At 33.2% G+C, this 16,244-nt stretch overlaps 1 protein-coding gene across 10 annotated transcripts in view; it reads right to left on the bottom strand.

Moving 5' to 3' along the window:
• LOC145287750 (monocarboxylate transporter 12-like) overlaps window positions 1-16,244 on the bottom strand; it is a 474,029-nt gene that overhangs the window by 139,439 nt on the left and 318,346 nt on the right. For 2 of the 10 annotated variants that reach the window (XM_080135521.1, XM_080135528.1), the window contains exon 1: window positions 4,736-4,896. The exons of the other annotated variants lie outside the window; for them this stretch is intronic. The gene's annotated coding sequence lies outside the window, so the exon portion shown is untranslated. Of the gene's footprint in view, window positions 1-4,735; window positions 4,897-16,244 lie in introns of those variants that run through there. 10 annotated transcript variants of the gene reach the window in all.

Raw genomic sequence — 16,244 nt, 5'->3', positions numbered from 1 at the left:
TGCAAAAGGGACCAACACACACTAGCATGGACACAAAACACAAACGAATGAAAATTTTATATTATAGTATATATATATATATATATATATATATATATATATATATATATTGTATTAATTTGCTTCCCCACCAAACCAAATTAGGCACAAGGCCGTTTTTAATGTGGGGGTAAAAACCAGCTCCCCTAAAAATAGACAAAAAGGGGGCACTCTAGTTACCAAAAATAATAATTGTCCCAGTATAGAGGGTTTCCCCTCCATTGACTGGTACAAATTACCTTAAGTGCAGCATCTGCAGAACATATACTACACTTTGATCCCGGCCCGAAGGCCAAGAACAGAAAAAAGGCAAGCCTATATATATATATATATATATATATATATATATATATATATATATATATATAGCGCATAAGCCTGAAGAGTCCTAGAGTGGATGAAACGCGGAATATTCAGTGTAGCTTAATCGCCATATATATTTTATAACTGACTATATATATATAATTTTTATATAATTTTTTTTTTGTGTGTATTGATATTCATATTAAAAATCCTTTTTTCTATTTATTTAAAAAGAAAATACTAACAACTATATGAGTCGTGAAATTGCATTCATCTGCAGAAGATCTAATTTGCATATTCTTTTAAACATTATTACGTGTAATTATATTCATGCAGATATTCTACATGATTTATACTTGCGTAATATTTGCATAGAAAGTTTATAGTAAACACAAACCTCTCTATATTTATTTATGCATGCATATATATGTTTGCTTAAAAACATTTTTGCCAATTAAACTCCTGTCAATTTTTGCCTACAGACACGAAACTTAATATATAGGGTATTCGAATCTATGCAAAACTTTATCTTTAGGTTTTAGCCAGGGAAAATCGGTGCAAAAGAGTGAAAATTAAAGAAATGGAATTTGTCAGGTGGAGGCCGAACGACAACATTATGAATATGCATGCGTAACGTAATAGCTATTGGTTTGTGTTTTAATTTTTAGCTTTGCAGCAAACATGTCTTCATAACTCAGGTATTAACGTCAAAGGAAAAAGTAAATCGTAAGCTAAACGTTTTGGTTTCGATTTATGGTGGTGGTGCAGGAGTCATTTCTTTTTAAAGCTTTAAATCATTGCTATATATTGGGCCCAATATGATATAACAATAAATACGAAAGCTGCATTAATCAAAATATCATATTTAATGTATTTTATGACCGGGCAATGACAGGTGCCCTGCCAGTAGAGAAAGTTGAAGGACAATCCGACCGAAACATTGCACAAATAACACTCAAGATGAGAACAACTTTACTCCTGATCTGAAATGGAACATGTACATCAAATCCGTTGCCTATGTTGCTGGAAAAATTATGGGATCATTCTATTGTTCCAGTAGCTATCTGACTGCCGATACAATTCTCTACCTGTATAAGAGCCAAGTATATCCTAGGATGGAGCACTCTTGCCACATCTGGGCAGGAGCTGCCAAAAACAGCTTATCCTGCCTTGACAGAGTTCAAAATAGACTTCGTAGCCTAATAGGAGTGCACTTTTCTCTTCCCTGCAACTTCTTTCCTACAGAAGAGACGTTGCAAGACTGTCTCTGCTTTATTTTTATTTTCATGGCAAGTGCTCGTCTGAGCTCCAATCTATGGCCCCCCAACGTCCTAAATTTAATGAAAAATACTCATTTATCTGAAACCTCTCTCAATAATTTGCCATTCTTTATCTGTGCCTAAACCTAAACATAGATTCCATGAACAAAGTTTCTTTCTTAGAAGTGCTCGTCTGAGCTCCAATCTATGGCCCCCTACCCTTGCCAAACATTCATGAAAAACACTAGTCTGGCCAAAACCACTGTCAATAGCTCCCCCCACTCTTTATCTGTGTCTAAACCTAAACGTAGATTCCATGAACAAAGTTTCTTTCTTAGAACTGCACACCTGTGGAACTCTCTTCCATTTGCCTGCTTTCCAGCTGACTACAATTTGGTCGTCTTCAAGTTCAATGAAAAGAAGTTCTTGATGAGCCGTGCCCCTTAAGTATTCCCATTTACAAAATTTCCACTACTAACGATTACGATATTTTCCCACTGACTACTGTACACTCATTAACCCTTATCCTCGAGTGGCCTCCAGGCCTTGATAAGTGGGGACTCCTTTGTCAAAAAAAAAATAAATAAATAAATTGTCTGAAAATGTCAGTTTTGCATAACTTTTAAATAAAAACATAACAAATAAACTAAAATAATATAATAATGCAAAATAAAACGTTAGTGAAATTCTGAAATATGAAAATGTTTGCATTAAAATATTTACAAATAATTTTAAACAGCCATTATTGGAATGCGTGTAACTATAGGATTTATAGGCGTAACTTTTAGAATGGGTTGACTAATGCTGAGTAGGCAAAGTTTGAGAAATAAAATTGATTTATAATTTCAATTATATATTTTTTTGGCTAAACTGACTTGGCAAAAGTCAAAGTATAGACAACAAAAGCAAAAAAATAGTAAAAAACAAAAACAAAAAACAAAAAAATATATAACAAATAAATAAATATCAGAGGCAAAAAAGTTACTCTTCTACCTACCTGAATAAAAGTTTATTTGTGTTGAAAGCGTTTATTCATTTTGAAGCAAAAGCAATATCGAGGCTTAAGTCAGGACAATAAAAAATGTCTGACATAATATGGTTATAAGGGGAGTTGATAATCGCTCAAAAATCGAAAATTAGATAAAATACTGATAGAATATTACATTTTCGCACAATTAGTTATATTTATTCGATGACTTTATATCAGCATTTTGTTTAATTTTCGGTTTTTAGGTGACTATTGAGACTCTCCAGATGACCCTCTAAGGTCCACCATTTTTTTCTTGTTCAAACTTAACATGCGATACTTCTTTTGTTTCAGACTAAATAAACGCTTTAAAAATATGTTACAAAACAAAAACAAATATCAAGGTAGGTAGAAGAGTAACTTAGCTTGCCTTTGGTAACATATTTGCTCTCTCTCATATATATAAGTGAACGTGTATGTGTGTGTCTGTGTGATTGTGTGTGTGTCTGTGTGTGTGTGTACATTTCCTTATGCAATAACTGTCAATTTTAAGTCTACAGACTCGAAATTTGATATACAGTGTACTGAAATTTGGTAAAATCTTTGTGATGTGTTTTCGGCCAGAAATTTGGCTGTAAAGGGGGTCAAAGTTCAACGATTTGACCTTTGAGAACTCTACCAAACTCTCCCAACAATTTTGGGTCTAAACACTTGAAATTTTAGATATAGGTTCCTTGGACATGGACCTAACTTAATGATTTGATTTGAGCCCAAAACAATAAATGTTAAGGGGGTCATAATAGGGGTCAAAGTTTTAAAAAGAATTGACCTCTTTTTTTTCCTCAACATACACCTCCATACACCCGGGCAACGCTGGGCTGAAATGCTAGTATATATATATACACACACACACACACACACACACACACACACACACACACACACACACACACACAAATGCAACTGCTCTTCCGATCTTTTCAGATTTATGTAATCATACCCCCCCCCTTTTTTTTTTAGTTAATGAGTTCTTATTTTTCTGATAAGTCAAGGTGGAAAACACATAATTACATAAATGTTTCCGCGTTATTTTTTAATTTTTTACAGAACATTCTTTTATGGGTCTTTAGGCGGTGAAAATAGTTTTTAAGGGTTCAAAAATGAAAAAAAATCGTTATACATTAGGTACATTCATCTTAGTATATTTTTAATTTTAAACCAGATCGTATGCGTGTCACATTGGTACAACGCCACAACGGTAACATCACCAGCTGTGAATGCTAAAGTTTTGGTTTCAATTCCAGCTGAAGGCACCCAAATACTTTTTTTTTTTTTTTTAAACTTTTGAAATCACGACTCCATAACAATTAGGGCCATGACAACAGCATATTCTTTTCATTATTTTAACTCTCGAGTGTGTATCCGTTAATATCTTATATGCTTTTATATAGAGTGATGTATGTGGTTCTCGGTTGATTAACTGTGTCTAACTGTGTCGGATATATACTCGAGAGTGAAAACAATGAAAAGAATATTCTGTTGTCATAGCCTTAATAATAATATACGAAATCTGAACAAATTAAAATATCATATTTAAGCGTATTTACCCCCCCCCCCTCCCACTAGTATTAAAAGAAATAATCGATCTGTCGAGTTAGCACCAGATTTCTTATTGTTTTGGGGAAAAATATGATTTTTTTTTTAAAATATATCTCACCTTTTATTTATACCTATCCTTGAATTTATGAAGCTCGATGTAAGTACAGAGCATTTACAAATAAACGAGTATATTCCAAATTCCAAGATGTTGTCGATTTTACCGTTTATTTTTCTTTAAGCATGTCAATTCTTGACAGCACTTTTTTCGTAGTGTGTAGAATCATTCATGCAATTATTATGTCATTTTTTTTTTTTTAATTTATTCCGCCCTTATTCATTAGAAGAATAGGAACTCATCAACTTTAAAAGAAAACGAAGAAATATGGGCATAATTACATAATCCTAAAATTGGAAGAAAAGTTGCAATTGTGTTTTCTTTTAGTTACGTCATCCTTGAATTCAAAGATGGCGTAACTAAATGAAAACACAATTGCAGTTTATGATATATATATATTATCACGTTTTTGTTTGGTTGTCTACACTACAAAATACCATAAAATACACTTACCTTGCAGTAAAATGAATGTAAAACATGGTGATAATTTGTGTCTAGACATATTGAACGTAATCTTTTTTTTTTCAAGTGCTAAGTTAAAAAAAAAAAACTAATTTGAACAGCAAGAACAAGTAAATCTCGACAGGTGAGAAGCAAAAAAAAAAAAAAATAAAAATAAATAATAATAAATAAATAGAAAAAATAATAAAATAAAAAATGGTGTCCCAGTAAAGCCCGAGCGATTTTTATAAGGTAAAAGTTAGCCAAGTGTAAAAAGGAGAACACCCAACAAAAAAATGTGTGTGTGTGTGTGTGTGTGTGTGTGCGGGTGGGGGTAGAGACACTTTCAGGAGAAAAAAAATGGTTGCAGTCATACATGTTTAAAGGACAGATAAAAAAAGGCACATGAGGAGAAGGCGTAAAGTTAAGGTAATTTGGGAGTAGCAGAAAGGGAGAGAAATGTGGTGGAGGAAAATAGAAAGGTGTTAGGGTTAGTAGAAAGCTGTTGCTCAAAAATAAATGGACACAAAAACAGAAAAATACCTATTATTATCATCACATTCTTGCATTAATCTAAACTAGCAAGACCCGTGGAAATCCCACGGAATAAGACATAATTTAATCCATAAATGTTTTAATAAAGCTGATATTTTCGATGGCTAGCAAAAAAAAAAAAAAAAAAAAAAAAAAAAATTTAGACAGAAAAACAATTAACACACAGCAAATGAGTTCATTCACATTTCTATAAAATAATATCCATTGTGTTAAGATTTTTGTTCCTTAGAAGCGCTGGTTGAGTTTGAATAAAATGACGCATTATTACAAAATAAACAGACATTTATTTTGTTTGAAATTTATATTAAAATTCATAAATATATTTCGAAGATATACTTCATCATCAGTATTTTATTTTATTTAAACTCAACCAGCACCTCTAAGGAACAAAAATCTTAATGTGAATTCCGCGTGAACAACACACTGTTCCAACATTTAAAAAACTACCGTAAAAACAACAAACGGATTTCTACTTGCTGATTCTCTGCTCCAACAACACGGTAAAAAAAAGAAGAAAAATAGAAGGAAATCATACTGAAGATGAAGTATATCTTCGAAATATATTTATGAATTTCAATATAAATTTCAAACAAAATAAATATCTGTTTATTTTGTAATAATGTGTTGTTTTGGCTTCAAACGTATATAATACGTATTTTATTTTATTCAATATCCACTGTATTTTAAATATAGAAATGACTCAAATGAGATAAATTAATAAGAACTAATAAATATTCCGAAAGTAATATTGTGTTACATAGTTCAATGCAAATAATAAAATCACATTGGAAGAGACAATCCTTAATTTTTTCTTTCAGTCCAGCATCTCTTTGCAGACAATGCTTTTTGCCCCGTTTCTTTTGAATGTTCTTTTCTTTTTTTTTTTTTTTTACTTCTTTTTTGACTTTTCTTCAGTGAAGAACCACTACACGTCAAAATTACTATGAGTTCCTTTCTCACACCATTACAACAATGATCATATATTATTATATTAGGAAACGAGGCTACATTAAAGGGAGGTTACTCTAATATCCTTGTGTAATGTTGCGAGATTTGCCCTTTTAAAACCAAATTTTGCACAAAAAATGGATTTGTCCTTTTTAAAACGGAATGTATGGATTAACTAAAGAGACAAGCAGAATATTATATAGATAAATATCAAGACTTGCATGCTAAATTAATATTTATCTTTCTAGACAGAGGCAGTTTTCGTTTGTGTCTCAATTCAGATTGATTTGGAGGGAGGGGGTGCGAGTGATGGGGAATTTGAATTCTCCCCATAACTATAAGAAATCTCACCTGTCTGTTTAAATGTATGCATGTAAGTATTATGTACGTTTGTATGTCTGCCTAAAACTTTTAACAGAGGCAACGGATTTTCATGTGATCGGTATGGTTTTGAAGCTCGGCCCTTCGGACGAGAAATATCGAAAAATTGGCTAAAAACATTCATTCCTTCACCCTCAACAGAATCTTATTTAAATTTCTTTGTAGTTATCCACATATCCAAAAATTACAAAACATGATAAGGTAAAAAAATTAGTTAATAATAAAAACAGTTTTCAAAGAAAATTAATGAAAAATGAGTGTTGAATGAGAGAGAGAGAGAGAGAGACAGAGAATGATAGAAAGAACGATATATATATATATATATATATATATATATATATATATAGAGAGAGAGAGAGAGAGAGAGTACACCAACAAATGTTTTCTTCATCAAGTATATCTCAAAGTAAGCATCAAAACCATCATTAGTCATATAACGAGTTATCTCCCCTTTTCAAATGGTAATCCAAATGGACGATGTTCAAAGTGGTTTCCGAAAATTAAGATTAAAAAAAAAAAATTTAATATTAAAATAAAAAAAATCGTTTTCTTTTCGCTCAAACTTAACATGGTGGTTGTTACCAGAAACAAATCTACCGAACATAAAATTAGAATCATATTTAAATTTCTTTGCGGTGATCGAATGTCAAGGTCGTAGTGGTCAAGTCTCAACTTGAAGAGCCACAATATATATATATATATATAAAACATTTTTGATCATGAATATTCAAGAGGACTTCACTCGAGCAAACAACAATGGCGTCATTTGGGCTTTTTCTGCCATCCACCACCAAAACGTTTTATTGCCTGAAACCATTTACTTATAAATATTGCAAACAATTATGCGATTCATTTCGAATTATCGAAATATCAAATGGACAAAATCAACAGGAGACAATTGATTAGCACTGGATTCAATGCGCAGGGGACAAAACAAGAAACGTTTTGTGTCGGTTGGGGGGGGGGAATCAATATTATGAATCTGGAAAAAGCTTTAGTCTTTCTTTTTAAATGAAGTTTTATAGTTTTATAGTTTTATAGTTTTTTAGTTTTATAGTTTTATAGTTCTGAATTTTTAAAAGGAGGGCTGATTGTTTGCATTACTTGTTTTTCGAGAAAGATTGGCGAGGGGAGACCAGAGATTGGAGCTCAGACGAGCGCATTTCCGAAACGTTATGCAGACAACACTTGCAACACTCCAGCACCCTCCACTGAAATAAAAGACGAATGACATTTCTTCTGTAGATAAAAAAAGGAATCACCTCCCACTAGATTGTGAAGTTGATTTTGTCAAGGCAAGAAAAAGAATATTCTGAGTGGCATTCCACCTTTAAACTTAAATCCAAGCGATTATCACAGCACAAGCAGTAAGGCCAGGCATATAAAATCAACAGTAGGTTGATTTTATACATTGCAATCATGTTGACGGAACTGCTTGCATGTCGTGTCAGTGGAAGTGATAGGTATTAATACCATGCCGGGTTGTATCAACAGAAGTGTTAGGTACTGTGCCACGAAACACCAATTGATATGAATGGCTCTTGTCTCAAAGAAGCTTTTTTTTTTTAAAAGTTTCTGTCTGACCTTTACAAAGATCGAATGATGATGAACAAATGTTTCACATTTTCATATTTTTATTGTCATTGAAATCAGTGAAATCGACCTTTTTTCAATCAAATCAATTGATTGCCTGCTCTAGTTGAGGATCCATCACGGTGCACCGGGAGAAAGCTCACATACCTTAGTTCACAATGCATTGAAGTCTACATTACACTGTGGAGAACCTACTGTTGGTTTTATAAAATTATTTTTATATGTAATGGCTTGCATTAAAGTCTAAAATGCAAAAGTCAAGTATCATACTTCAATTGTGCTTTATACAGAAACATTCATTTCGAATGTGCCCCTGTAATATCAAAGAACCTACTGTTGATTTTATATGTCGAGCTTTTCAGCTTGTGTGATAATAAAACTTCTTAAATGCACTTGTGATGTTAGGCTGTGTAAGGTGTTAACTTTAGTTAAAATCATGTGTTCATTCATCAAATTATTTTGTTCTATCTATATATATATTTTTATCGATACTTATAAAAAACATTCCAATGCACAACCTATCTATATAAAGTACCTTCGTGTGAAAATTCATAAAAATCAGCCCAACTGTTTTCGAGTTCATAGGGAACGAAGTCAGAGACACACTGACAAAGTTCCTTTGTCTTCCGTTTTCCTGCTTTCCGGCTGACTACAATATGGTTGTGTTCAAGTCTAAGGTAAATAAGTTCTTGATGAGCCGTTCCATATAAGTTATTAAATTTACCAAATTTTCATTACTAATGATTACTATATTGACCAACTTCTACTGTACACTCTTTAACCCTTATCCTTGAGTGGCCTCTGGGCCTTGATAACGTGGTGATGCCTTTGTAAAAAAAAAAAAAAAAAAAAAAAAAAAAAAGAGTAAAGATAAAGATCAGATTTTCAAAAGTGGAGATTTTAAATATTTTGTTTTTCTTTACGCTTTCTACAAGAAAAACAAAAAACAAAACAAAAGAACAAAAAAGAAAAAAAAAAAACAAAGATCTTCAGAGCACTGTTGAAATCATTTCTCAATTTAGGGAAGGCGATACCGCAGACTTTGTAAAATCTGACCATAAAAATGTTCCGTTTGATTTTATTAACATTTCACTATTTCTCCATCTTTTAAATATCAATAGAATCAAAGAATGCAATAAAAATGGCCATAAAGTTCCACTTTGAATATTGGAATCACCGGAATTGGTAATTTGATTGTGTCAGTCTTATTTATTCCTTTTATCATGATTATTATTATTGATTTGGAATGTAATTTCATCAGAATTATTTATTGAATTTAGTTCGTTCTTTCTTTGTTAAACGATGAAGCACTTTGGCTCAAAATTATAACCTTTTCATTTCTTTATTAAATAAATAAAAACCATGATAGTTTATTTGTGTGATTCTAGCAATATTAGAAAAAAGGGTTTATAAAAAAAAAAAAAAAAAAAAAAGGGATTCGTGTGGTAAATTTCCAAGGATCTCCCAAATCATATTTTAAGTTTATCCGCCAACATATATGTAGATGATACTACCATCTATGGCAACACCTCAAAGGCCAACAATGACCAAGATCTCTCTATATATGATATGAAGAAATGTTAGTTTAAAGAAAGTGGGGCATCACTTTTCCATAATAATTTAATGTATAATGATCACCCACTTTATGGCCACCACTAGTGTAAAACTTGAATTTACGCCGCTGAAATACACATTTGCCGAATTTTTGTTGGAGGAGCGTCAACATGTGGGTGCTCAATTTACGTAAAATTCTTCATATATTGGAAACTATTCGTTTGCTAGAATTTTAAACGTTATTTTCGTTTTCAACATCCTCCAAAACTTAGAAATGTCTTAATTTTCCAAGTGTTTTTTTTTCTATAGTTTGGAAAGTCGATTGTCTGCCCCTTGCTGATCTTATATTCCAAACATTGCCAAAGGTGTCGCTAGCAGTGCATCATTCAAAAACAAGATGGCGTGAAGTTTTTCTTCGATAAAATGTCTCATAATATTTGATTTTCTTAAATAAATAAAAAAAAAAACTACTTGATCGATTTACGTGATTTTTGGAAGATGGCATTTTCATGCAGTGACAAGTACGTACATTATAAAGATTTTTTGTTTCAGATTTTTATAGCAAAAAAGATTTGTTGTGGACCATTTATAGACTTGCACCTAAATGTGTTTTGTTGTTTTTAGTGCCGGCGCTTTTGTACATTATGTAAACGAAAGAACCGTTTGTATTAAATTGTAAGTCTGAAAATTAAAATAACTATCAATGTTTTTTTTTCTTTGAAGATAACACAAAAGATTCGGGGGTGGGGTCTTTGTTTTAATGCAAGTAAGGCAATGTTAAAATTATTTGTTTTAATCATTTTCCGCAGCTGCTTCTGTTTTCATTGTACCACTCCTTAGCAAGAATTTTTTTCTTTCTTTTACCAAAAGAAACTAAAGTGGTTTTATATATATACTAGCAGAGAGGGGGGGGGGGCATCCGGTCTTGGCCGGTCGTAAAATACGCTTAAATATATTTTAATTCATGCAGAGTTCATATTTAGTATTACAGAGTCAAATCTATTTAATATTTGCGACATACAAATATCTGTGCGTGATGTTGCCAAGCTAATCAAACACTTTGATTCCAGGAAAGCAACTGACTTTGACGGCATTCCTATTATAGTGCTCAAAAAGCTTCAACCAGAACTAGCGCCCATACTTACAAAGCTGTTTAAGTGTTGTCTTAAGGAGAATTGCTTCCCAACACCCTGGAAAACCTCATCAGTAGGTCTCATATTTAAAAATTCATGTAGTCGCTCATCTTCTCCATACAAGCCAATCAGTCTCCTGTGCGTCATGAGTAAGTTGCTAGAATCTATTAAATAACCTCAATGACACTCAATATGGTTTCCGTTCTGCTAGATCTATGGCAGTTGTACTAAGAGTTATATCTCATAGGATTAGCGAATCTCTCAACGGAAGCTTCCTTTCTAGGGCAATTGCTCTTGACATATCAAAGGCCTTTGATAGGGTATGGCATAAAGGTCTACTTCATAAGATCTCCAGCTACAGTACAGCTGGAAATGTCTTCTCAATTATTAAATCATTTCTCTGATAGGTTCATACGAGTAGTGATTGATGGACAAAAATCAAGCTCACAGTATTAATGCTGGAGTCCCTCAGGGCCCAACTCTCTTCCTGATCTACAGCAATGATCTCCCAAATCACATAAGATCATTTGTAAGCATTTATGCTGATGATACTACCATCTATGGCAACACTTCAAAGGCAGTAAATGACCAAGTTCTTTCGGATTCTCTCTCCTCTGATCTTGATCACGTGGCACAATGGGGAAAGAGGTGGCTGACTAATTTTAATGCATCAAAAACCAAGCTTCTATCTTTCCATCATCAACGCTCTGATCCCCATCCGACATCAATCAAAATGAATGGCTCTCGTCTTGGGAAGGCTCCAGGTTTTGACAAGCTTCTGGGTCTGACCTTTACTCCTGATCTGAGATGGAAAACGTACATCAAATCTGTTGCCAAGGTTGCTGGAAAACTGGTGTGATCGTTCTATAAGAGCCAAGTATATCCAAGGATGGAGTAATGTTGCAACATCTGGGCAGGAGTTGCTAGAAACCTGCCTTGACAGAGTTCAAAATAGACCGTAGCCTAGTCGGAGATACTCTTTTCTCTTCCCTGCAACCTCTTTCCCCACAAACTAAACATTGTAAGCTGTCTCTGTTTTATCATTATTTTCATGGCAAGTGCTCGTCTGAGCTCCAATCTATCGTCTCCCTGTCCTGACTTTCATGAAAAACACTCGTCTAGCTGAAACCACTATCAATAATTTTCCTCACTCCTTATCTGTGCCTAAACTTAAACGTAGATTCCATAAACAAAGCTTCTTTCTTAGAACTGTACACCTGTTGAACTCTGTTCAGTTTTTCTGCTTTCCAACTGACTACAACATGGTCGTCTTCAAGTCCAACGTGAACAAATTCTTGATGAGCCATCCTCTTAAGTAATCCAATTTTACCAAATTTCCACTAACAATGACTGACATGTTCTCCTTGACCACTGTACACTCATTAACACTTATAAAGGGCCAGAGGCCACTCAAGGATAAATGGTGACGCCTTTGTAAAAAAAAAAAAAATAAATATTGTACCTAATATATAGTAATTATTTCGAAAGAAAAAAAAAAACGATTTGGGTGCCATCAGTTAGAATTGAAACCAAAATATTTAACGCTCCAGCTATGTTTCCTACTGTTTTAGCTATTGACAGATAGATAAGAATGATTTTAAATTAAACCACTTCAAGTTATGAATGAATTTGCGCATGTGCAAAACTAATAGAAATATGTCAACAAGTTGAAATGAAGATTCTGCATTTCAACTTGCTGACATTTCTGTACGGGTTATTCATCCATCCAAACAAAGATTTTTACTCCATTTATAAACCATCCTTGGTGTGTGATTACAATTTTCTTCTAATCTCACAGTTATGTGAAAATACGTATTTTCATTTTATATGTTTTTTTTTTTTTCTTGGTGTCACTTGGATATTTATATCTTTATCTTTATGCACTTATTTTTTTATATCCATTTTGTCCCCCTAGTTTTACTATCTATTATCACGCTACAATCCTTATATTTTTATGTCTTTTCATCCCACACTGTTTGTGCCCCCTTCTCTTCCGTTTATTTATCATCTATCTTATTCATCTAAAAATTTTTTTTTTTTTTTTTTTTTTTACATGGGGTTCACCACTTATCAAGGCCCGAAGGCCACTCAGGGATGAGGATTATTGCGTGTACAGTAATCAATGAGATAGTATGGTAGTAATAATTAGTATTGGGGGTTTTGATAGTGTCTTACTTAAGGGGGCGGTTTGTCAGGAATTTGTTTATGTTGGACTTGAAGACGTCCAAGTTGTAGTCAGGTGGGAAACAGGCAAACGGAAGAGTTCCACTGGCGTGCAGTTCTAAGAAAGAAGCTTTGCTCATGGAATCTACGTTTTGATTTAGGCACAGATGAAAGTGGGGAAAATTATTGACAGTAGTTTCAGCCAGACGGGTGTTTCTCGTGAAAGATTGGCGAAGGGGGGGACGAAGGATTGGAGCGCAGACGAGCATCTGCCATGGAAATAACGATAAAACAAAGACAGACTCGTAAATCTTCCTATATTGTATTCTTTATAATTTATCCCTCACATTTATTATCTTAATATTTTCCCTAATAATTTATATCTTTAAAGCACTGTTATAATTTCAGATAATCCCTCCAATATATATCAACATAGCATAAACCCCATATTTCATGTAAACCCTTTTCCATAGCTATAACCCTTTAATACATGATTAAATAAGCACCTTTCTTCAATTAACATACCCTATATTATCGCAAAGAGTCTACTCACACATTTTGTTCGCATCGATTAAACACACTATGACAGATACACCATATACCTACCTGCATTATACAATACTATACTCCTTCTATATCACAAAGATCAGTTAAGCTCCCCAAACAGCCTCAATATATTATTTTGCTCTTAATGTAACTATCGCATCCCTATCGTCTCTCCTCTTCTGATGAGAAGCATTAGGCTTTGAAATATCATGGTATAAAGAGTTCTCACTTACCCTACACCCCAATTGATGTATACCTTTATTGAATAAATGAATAAATCTATATACATTAATGTATAGTTTTATATCGTCATTTTCTTTATTGATTTCTATATAAACTCCAAAACAATTTGTTGAACTTCGCATTATCCCGATAAGTCTCCTTCTTAAAAAATTGATCCTTTTCTCTTCCTTTAAATCCCCCATTCATATACATCATATATATATATATATATATATATATATATATATATATATATATGATGATGATGATTGCAACGTCTTGTCAGACGAGTGCCACTCCTCAGACATTTAAAATATACACTGTGCTAGTTGGCCGTTGACCCAGAAAAAGAGTTCATTCGCCCTTTGGAAAGTCTTGTTTTTAATCCTTCAGGGAGACTAGCCACCCTCCTCACCAAACAAGTCTTGTGGGGGAACCAGTTTAGTCGCCGGTGACCCGACCATGAGGCAGGTAGTACTGGGTTACATGGTACAAGTAGCATATGACATGACCTGACAAAATATACATACATACATACATATATATATATATATATATTACTGTAATTATTTTTAATACCTATAGACACTAATATTTCATCTTTTTGGGAATCATCAGAGCAGGGAAGTACAATTAGAACCGCTCCAGAGATTCAAACCCAACCACAAAGCCATCTCTGACTATTAGCAAGGAACAAATCACACAGCCAACATTAACAGCAAGAAATACAATTGAAATTAACATTTATATAAATACCTAGACGGCTAGAATGTCTGTGTGTCTGCCAATTCATTCCCTATGGACTTGAAAGCGACTGAAATTTCACACAAAAGTACTTTATGTGCCTGGCAGTGTTCTTAGATAGTTTTATATTGGAATGTCTTCGATAAGTATTGATAATTGAAATAATCCGATGAAAGAAGTAACAAGCGATTTTGATCAATGTTAACACCTTACACAGCCTAACATCACAAGTGCATTTGAGAAGTTTTATTACCATTATTAGAATTTGTTCTGCAGGTCCGAATAATCAATATATCAATTTCTATAATTACTATTTATATTTTGAAACCCTATAAAAAGTACAGAACATCTGCGGTTTTATATGCACAATAGAAAATCCATTTCTGGCTTTTTTTGTTGAATTAGGTACAGATTTTTTTTTTTTTTTGTTTTAAGTTATCATTTTCGAGAATTTTGCGGAGAATCTTAGTGATGCGAGTGATGAATATGATTAGAAATTCCATCAGGAATTTATCAGTGATGGAAAAATGTTTTAAAAGAAAATGGAACCCTGGCATTTTGGCAGATTATTGCTGGAATATAAAAAGGGTGGATTAACACTCAACACAAAAAGGTTAAGAGGACAAATGTTTAAATGGACAATTCCGAGATTTTCATTCATAACCAATAAAAAGAAAATATGATTTATAGTACACTAGCGGCGTTGCTTGGGTGTTTTGACATACGTGTGTTGGGGGGGGGGCGTTTGGCATTACAAAATGGAAACTTAACCCTGTCTAAATATAAAAAGACGATGTTAAACTTTAAAAAAAAATAAAACAAAAAAACAGCGATTTTAAAAATGGGAAAAAAAACAACAGAAAAAAAGAAAAAAAGAAAGAAAACGGGTTGATGGCCGGTAGGCTCGAACCCAGAGCCTTGAGGCCAATAGGCTGACAACATACATCTGCGCTACAGCGATGGAAGCAATGTAAGACGTAAAATTTAGCGATTAAAATGTGAAGGAGTTCAAATTGAGGTCAAACATCACGCTATTCCGCAGTTAACTATTTCTGCGAGACAGTTTTTTTGGGTTTTATTTTTTCTCTCTCCAACTTGTTGGGAAGGAGCCCAAAATAGCAATTGTCTTCTATGACGGTTTTCACCGACATTGATTAAAGCGCTCATTCCCCCATGAGTGCCACCGAGGTTTTTTTTTTTCAGTTTCGCTTTTTTTATACTGAAAAGCCAAAGACAAATGCGTGAGCCAATAAATATGGCGAAAATCACGCGTAAAAGTTGCCCAAATTAAAGATACACACCAAGTCGTTTCTTAAATCTTAGATATTATCATCTCGGTAGCATATAAAAAAGTTATAAAAATGAGCAGGCAAGCCGAGAAGCAGCCGGAGAAAAAGCCTTTGCCGGATATAAAGAAAAAAATGCAGTTTCGCTTTTATATATAGATGAAAATGGTGTCTAATCTAAGGAATAAAAGTAAGATTTAATATCAGGATACTTTTTTTTTTTTTTTTTTTTTTTTTACACACCAAAACAGGTCAAATGTGACATGGACTTTTTTTAACCTGAAATTTGTGGCACAGTGTTATTAGACATAGGAACATGAAATTTGTTGAACAGTGTTATTAGACATAGGAACATGAAATTTGTTGAACAGTGTTATTAGACATAGGAACATGAAA

This window comes from Euprymna scolopes, chromosome 11, assembly GCF_053919585.1.
Source record: "Euprymna scolopes isolate OS-2025 chromosome 11, ASM5391958v1, whole genome shotgun sequence".
Taxonomy (NCBI): Eukaryota; Metazoa; Mollusca; class Cephalopoda; order Sepiida; family Sepiolidae; genus Euprymna; species Euprymna scolopes.
The sequence above is the reverse complement of the archived record's forward strand: the minus strand, read 5'-3'. Positions and strand labels throughout refer to the sequence as shown.